This window comes from Heterodontus francisci, chromosome 3, assembly GCF_036365525.1.
Source record: "Heterodontus francisci isolate sHetFra1 chromosome 3, sHetFra1.hap1, whole genome shotgun sequence".
Lineage (NCBI taxonomy): Eukaryota > Metazoa > Chordata > Chondrichthyes > Heterodontiformes > Heterodontidae > Heterodontus > Heterodontus francisci.
In genome coordinates, this window is record NC_090373.1 from 190,194,609 (window position 1) to 190,201,421 (window position 6,813).

Consider the following 6,813-nt stretch of genomic DNA (forward strand, 5'->3'; position numbering starts at 1 on the left):
AAATTATGAAAGGTTTTGATGAAAGAGTGGGAAAAGACTGTTTTCTCGGGTTCGGAAGTCGGTGACGAAAGGTCAATTTAAACCTAATTCGAGGGGAGATGTTTGGAAACATTTCTTCTGTACTCAGGGATATTGGAGTTTTTAAAATTCTTTCATGGGATGTGAGCATCATGGGCAAGGCCAGCATTTGGTGCCAATCTCTAATTGCCCTTGAGAAGGTGGTGATGAGCCACTGCCTTGAACCGCTGCAGTCCATGTGGGGTAGGTATACCCACAGTGCTGTTAGGAAGAGAGTTCCAGGTTTTTGACTCAGCGACAGTGAAGGAACAGCAATATAGTTCCAAGTCACGATGGTGTGTGACTTGGAGGGGAGCTTACAGGTGGTGGTGTTCCCATGCGTCTGCTGCTCTTGTCCTTCTGGGTGCTAGAAGTCGTGGGTTTGGAAGGTGATGTCGAATGAGGCTTGACGCGTTACTGCAGTGCATCTTGTGGATGGTACACACTGCTGCTAATGTGTGCTAGTGTGGAGGGAGTGAATGTTTAAGGTGGTAAATGGGGTGCTGATCAAGTGGGCTGCTTTGTCCTGGAGTGTTGAGCTTCTTGAGCTGTACTCATCCAGGCAAGTGGAGAGTATTCCATCACATTCCTAACTTGTGCCTTGTAGATGGTGGACAGGTTTTGGTGAGTCAGGAAGTGAGTTATGCACTGCAGAATTCTCAGCCTTTGACCTGCTCTTGCAGCCACAGTGTTTATATGGCTGGTCCAGTTAAGCTTCCAGTCAATGGGAACCCCAACAGATGTTGAGGTTGAGGAAGTATGGAATGCCTTGCACAGAGCAGAACATTGAAAATTTTAACATCCCTTCTAAATCTATGTGTGGAGCTTTTGGCGATGATCTTTGCGTCTTCACTGTCCACTGGAGTAGTGCCGGATGATTGGAGGATGGCAAATGTTGTTCGCTTGTTCAAGAAAGGGAATAGGGATAACCCTGGGAATTATAGACCAGTCAGTCTTACGTTGGGAGTGGGCAAATTATTGGAGAGGATTCTGAGAGACAGGATTTTGATTATTTGGAAAAGCATGGTTTGATTAGAGACAGTCAGCATAGCTTTGTAAGGGGCAGGTCATGCCTCACAAGCCTTATTGAATTCTTTGAAGATGTGACAAAACACATTGATGAAGGAAGAGCAGTGGATGTGGTGTGTATGGATTTTAGCAAGGCGTTTGATAAGGTTCCCCATGGGAGGCTCATTCAGAAAGTAAGGAGGCATGGGATTCAGGGAAAGTTGGCTGTCTGGATACAAAATTGGCTGGCCCACAGAAGTCAGAGGGTGGTAGTAGATGGAAAGTATTCAGCATGGAGCTCGGTGACCAGTGGTGTTCCACAAGGATCTGTTCTGGGACCTCTGCTCTTTGTGATTTTTATAAATGACTTGGATGAGGAAGTGGAAGGCTGGGTTAGCAAGTTTGCCGATGACACGAAGGTTGCTGGAGTTGTGGATAGTGTGGAAGGCTGTTGTAGGTTGTAACGGGACATTGACAGGATGCAGAACTGGGCTGAGAAGTGGCAGATGGAGTTCAACCTGGAAAAGTGTGAAGTGATTCATTTTGGAAGGTCGAATTTGAATGCGGAATACAGGCTTAAAGACAGGATTCTTGGTAGTGTGGAGGAACAGAGGGATCTTGGGGTCCATGTCCATAGATCGCTCAAAGTTGCCACCCAAGTTGATAGGGTTGTTAAGAAGGAGTATGGTGTGTTGGCTTTCATTAACAGGGGGATTGAGTTTAAGAGCCGCGAGGTTATGCTGCAGCTCTATAAAGCCCTGGTTAGACCACACTTGGAATATTGTGTTCAGTTCTGGTCGCCTCATTATAGGAAGGATGTGGAAGCTTTAGAGAGGGTGCAGAGGAGATTGACCAGGATGCTGCCTGGACTGGAGGGCATGTCCTACGAAGAAAGATTGAGGGAGCTAGGGCTTTTCTCATTGGAGCGAAGAAGGATGAGAGATGACTTGATAGAAGGGTACAAGATGATGAGAGGCATAGATAGAGTGGACAGTCAGAGACCTTTTCCCAGGGTGGAAAGGGCTATCACCAGGGGGCATAATTTTAAGGTGATTGGAGGAAGGTTTCGGGGAGATGTCAGAGGTTGGTTCTTTACACAGAGAGTGGTGGGTACGTGGAATGCGCTGCCAGTGGTGGTAGTAGAAGCAGATACATTAGGGGCATTTAAGCGACTCTTGGATAGGTACATGGATGATAGTAGAATGAAGGGTAGGTAGTTAGTTTGATCTTAGAGTAGGTTAAAGGTTCGGCACAACATCGTGGGCCGAAGGGCCGGTACTGTGCTGTACTGCTCTATGTTCTATGTTCTAAATGGGCGAGATACTAAATGAGTACTTTGCATCAGTATTCACCAAAGAGAAGGACTTGGAGGATGATGAGTCTAGGGAAGGGAGTGTAGATAGTCTGGGTCATGTCGTTATCAAAAAGGAGGAGGTGTTGGGCATCTTGCAAAGCATTAAGGTAGATAAGCCCCCAGGGTCTGATGGGATCTACCCCAGAATACTAAGGGAGGCAAGGGAAGAAATTGCTGGGGCCTTGACAGAAATCTTTGTATCCTCATTGGCTACAGGTGAGGTCCCAGAGGACTGGAGAATAGCCAATGTTGTTCCTTTGTTTAAGAAGGGTAGCAAGGATAATCCAGGAAATTATAGGCCAGTGAGCCTTAGGTCAGTGGTAGGGAAACTATTAGAGAGGATTCTTCGGGACAGGATTTACTCCCATTTGGAAAAAAATGAACTTATTAGCGAGAGGCAGCATGGTTTTGTGAAGGAGAGGTCGTGTCTCACTAACTTGAGAGAGATTTTTGAGGAAGTCTATATGGACTTCAGTAAAGTCTTTGCCAAGGTCCCTCATGACAGACTGGTACAAAACGTGAAGTCACACAGGATCAGAGGTGAGCTGGCAAGATGGATACAGAACTGGCTCAGTCATAGAAGACAGAGGGTAGCAGTGGAAGGGTGCTTTTCTGAATGGAGGGATGTGACTAGTGGTGTTCCGCAGGGATCAGTGCTGGGACCGTTGCTGTTTGTAGTATATATAAATGATTTGGAGGAAAATATAGCTGGTCTGATTAGTAAGTTTGTGGGCGACACAAAGGTTGGTGGAGTTGCGGATAGTGATGAGGATTGTCAGAGGATACAGCAGGATATAGATCGGTTGGAGACTTGGGTGGAGAAATGGCAGATGGAGTTTAATCTGGACAAATGTGAGGTAATGCATTTTGGAAGATCTAATACGGGTGGGGGGTATACAGTAAATGGCAGAACCCTTAGGAGTATTGACAGGCAGAGAGATCTGGGCGTACAGGTCCACAGGTCACTGAAAGTGGCAACGCAGGTGGATAAGGTAGTCAAGAAGGCATACGGCATGCTTGCCTTCATCGGTCGGGGAATAGAGTATAAAAATTGGCAAGTCATGCTGCAGCTGTACAGAACCTTAGTTCGGCCACACTTGGAGTATTGCGTGCAATTCTGGTCGCCACACTACCAGAAGGACGTGGAGGCTTTGGAGAGGGTACAGATGAGGTTTACCAGGATGTTGCCTGGTCTGGAGGGCATTAGCTATGAGGAGAGGTTGGAGAAACGCGGATTGTTTTCACTGGAACGACGGAGGTGGAGGGGCGACATGATAGAGGTTTACAAAGTTATGAATGGCATGGACAGAGTGGATAGTCAGAAGCTTTTTCCCAGAGTGGAAGAGTCAGTTACTAGGGGACATAGGTTTAAGGTGTGAGGGGCAAAGTTTAGAGGGGATGTGCGAGGCAAGTTATTTACACAAAGGGTGGTGAGTGCCTGGAACTTGCTGCCGGGGGAGGTGGTGGAAGCAGGTACGATAGCGACGTTTAAGAGGCATCTTGACAAATACATGAATAGGATGGGAATAGAGGGATATGGTCCCCGGAAATGCAGAAGGTTTTAGTTCAGACAGGCATCAAGATCAGCGCAGGCTTGGAGGGCCCAATGGCCTGTTCCATGGCTGTACTGTTCTTTGTTAAAGTGTGGTACCCAGAATTGGATACAATTCTCCATTTGAGGCTGAACCAGTATTTTATAAAGGTTCATCATGACTTCCTTGCTTTTGTACGCTATGTCTTCATTTATCAAGCCCAGAATCCTCTCTGCCTTTTTAGCCACTGCCTCAACCTGCCTTGTCACGTTCAATGATTTGTGCACATATATCCCAAGGATCCTGCACCCCTTTAGAATTAAACTCTTTATATTGCCTTTCCAATTCTTCCTACCAAAATGTATCACTAAAACTACCAGAGCAGGAAGCAGCGATAGCGGAGCCAGAGTATAAAGAGACCAGGAGAGAGAGAGAGAGAGTTCACTCAGACAGCGGGTAACAGCGAGAGTAGGGTTGGAGTATAAAGAGACCAGGAGAGAGAGAGAGAGTTCACTCAGACAGCGGGTAACAGCGAGAGTGGAGTTGGAGTATAAAGAGACCAGGAGAGAGAGAGAGAGAGTTCACTCAGACAGCGGGTAACAGCGAAAGTGGAGTTGGAGTATAAAGAGACCAGGAGAGAGAGAGAGAGTTCACTCAGACAGCGGGTAACAGCGAGAGTGGAGTTGGAGTATAAAGAGACCAGGAGAGAGAGAGAGAGTTCACTCAGACAGCGGGTAACAGCGAGAGTGGAGTTGGAGTATAAAGAGACCAGGAGAGAGAGAGAGAGAGTTCACTCAGACAGCGAGTAACAGCGAGAGTGGAGGTGGAGTATAAAGAGACCAGGAGAGAGAGAGAGAGTTCACTCAGACAGCGAGTAACAGCGAGAGTAGGGTTGGAGTATAAAGAGACCAGGAGAGAGAGAGAGAGTTCACTCAGACAGCGAGTAACAGCGAGACTGGAGTTGGAGTATAAAGGGACCGGGAGAGAGAGAGAGAGAGATCACTCAGACAGCAGGTAACAGCGAGAGTGGGGTTGGAGTATAAAGAGACCCGGAGAGAGACAGTTCACTCAGACAGCGGAAAACAGGAAGAGCGTAGCCGGAGTATAAAGAGACTGGGAGAGAGAGAGAGAGAGAGAGAGTTCACTCAGACAGCGGGAAACAGCGAGAGCGGAGCCGGAGTATAAAGAGACCAGGAGAGGGAGAGAGAGAGAGAGAGAGAGAGAGAGTTCACTAAGACAGCAGGAAACAGCGAGAGCGGAGCCGGAGAATAAAGAGACCTGGAGAGAGAGAGAGAGTTCACTCAGACAGCGGGAAACAGCGAGAGCGTAGACGAAGTATAAAGAGACCAGGAGAGAGAGAGAGAGAGAGAGAGAGAGAGAGAGTTCACTAAGACAGCAGGAAACAGCGAGAGCGGAGCCGGAGTATAAAGAGACTGGGTGAGAGAGAGAGAGAGAGAGAGAGAGAGTTCACTCAGACAGCGGGAAACAGCGAGAGCGGAGCCGGAGTATAAAGAGACTGGGTGAGAGAGAGAGAGAGAGAGAGAGAGTTCACTCAGACAGCGGGAAACAGCGAGAGCGGAGCCGGAGTATAAAGAGACTGGGTGAGAGAGAGAGAGAGAGAGAGAGAGAGTTCACTAAGACAGCGGGAAACAGCGAGAGCGGAGCCGGAGAATAAAGAGACCTGGAGAGAGAGAGAGAGTTCACTCAGACAGCGGGAAACAGCGAGAGCGTAGACGGAGTATAAAGAGACCAGGAGAGAGAGAGAGAGAGAGAGAGAGAGTTCACTAAGACAGCAGGAAACAGCGAGAGCGGAGCCGGAGTATAAAGAGACTGGGTGAGAGAGAGAGAGAGAGAGAGAGAGAGAGAGAGAGAGTTCACTCAGACAGCGGGAAACAGCGAGAGCGGAGCCGGAGTATAAAGAGACTGGGTGAGAGAGAGAGAGAGAGAGAGAGAGTTCACTAAGACAGCGGGAAACAGCGAGAGCGGAGCCGGAGAATAAAGAGACCTGGAGAGAGAGAGAAGGTTCAGTCAGAGAGCGGGAAACAGCGTCAGCAGAGCCAGAGTATAAAGAGACCAGGAGAGAGAGAGAGAGTTCACTCAGACAGCGGGAAACAGCGAGAGCGGAGACGGAGTATAAAGAGACCCGGAGAGAGAGAGATAGAGAGTTCACTCAGACAGCGGAAAACACTGAGAGCGGAGCCGGAGTATAAAGAGACACAAAGAGAGAGAGTTCACTCAGACAGCGGGAAACAGCGAGAGCGGAGCCGGAGTATAAAGAGACTGGGAGAGAGAGAGAGAGTTCACTCAGACAGCGGGAAACAGCGAGAGCGGAGTTGGAGTATAAAGAGACCGGGAGAGAGAGAGAGAGTTCACTCAGACAGCAGGTAACAGCGAGAGTGGGGTTGGAGTATCAAGAGACCAGGAGGGAGAGTGAGAGTTCACTCAGACAGCGGGTAACAGCGAGAGCGGAGTTGGAGTATAAAGAGACCGGGAGAGAGAGAGAGAGTTCACTCAGACAGCAGGAAACAGCGAGAGTGGAGTTGGAGTATAAAGGGACCGGGAGAGAGAGAGAGAGAGAGATCACTCAGACAGCAGGAAACAGCGAGAGTGGAGTTGGAGTATAAAGAGACCGGGAGAGAGAGAGAGAGTTCACTCAGACAGCAGGTAACAGCGAGAGTGGGGTTGGAGTATAAAGAGACCCGGAGAGAGAGAGTTCACTCAGACAGCGGAAAACAGGAAGAGCGTAGCCGGAGTATAAAGAGACTGGGAGAGAGAGAGAGAGTTCACTCAGACAGCGGTAACAGCGAGAGCGGAGCCGGAGTATAAAGAGACTGGGAGAGAGAGAGAGTGTTCACTCAGACA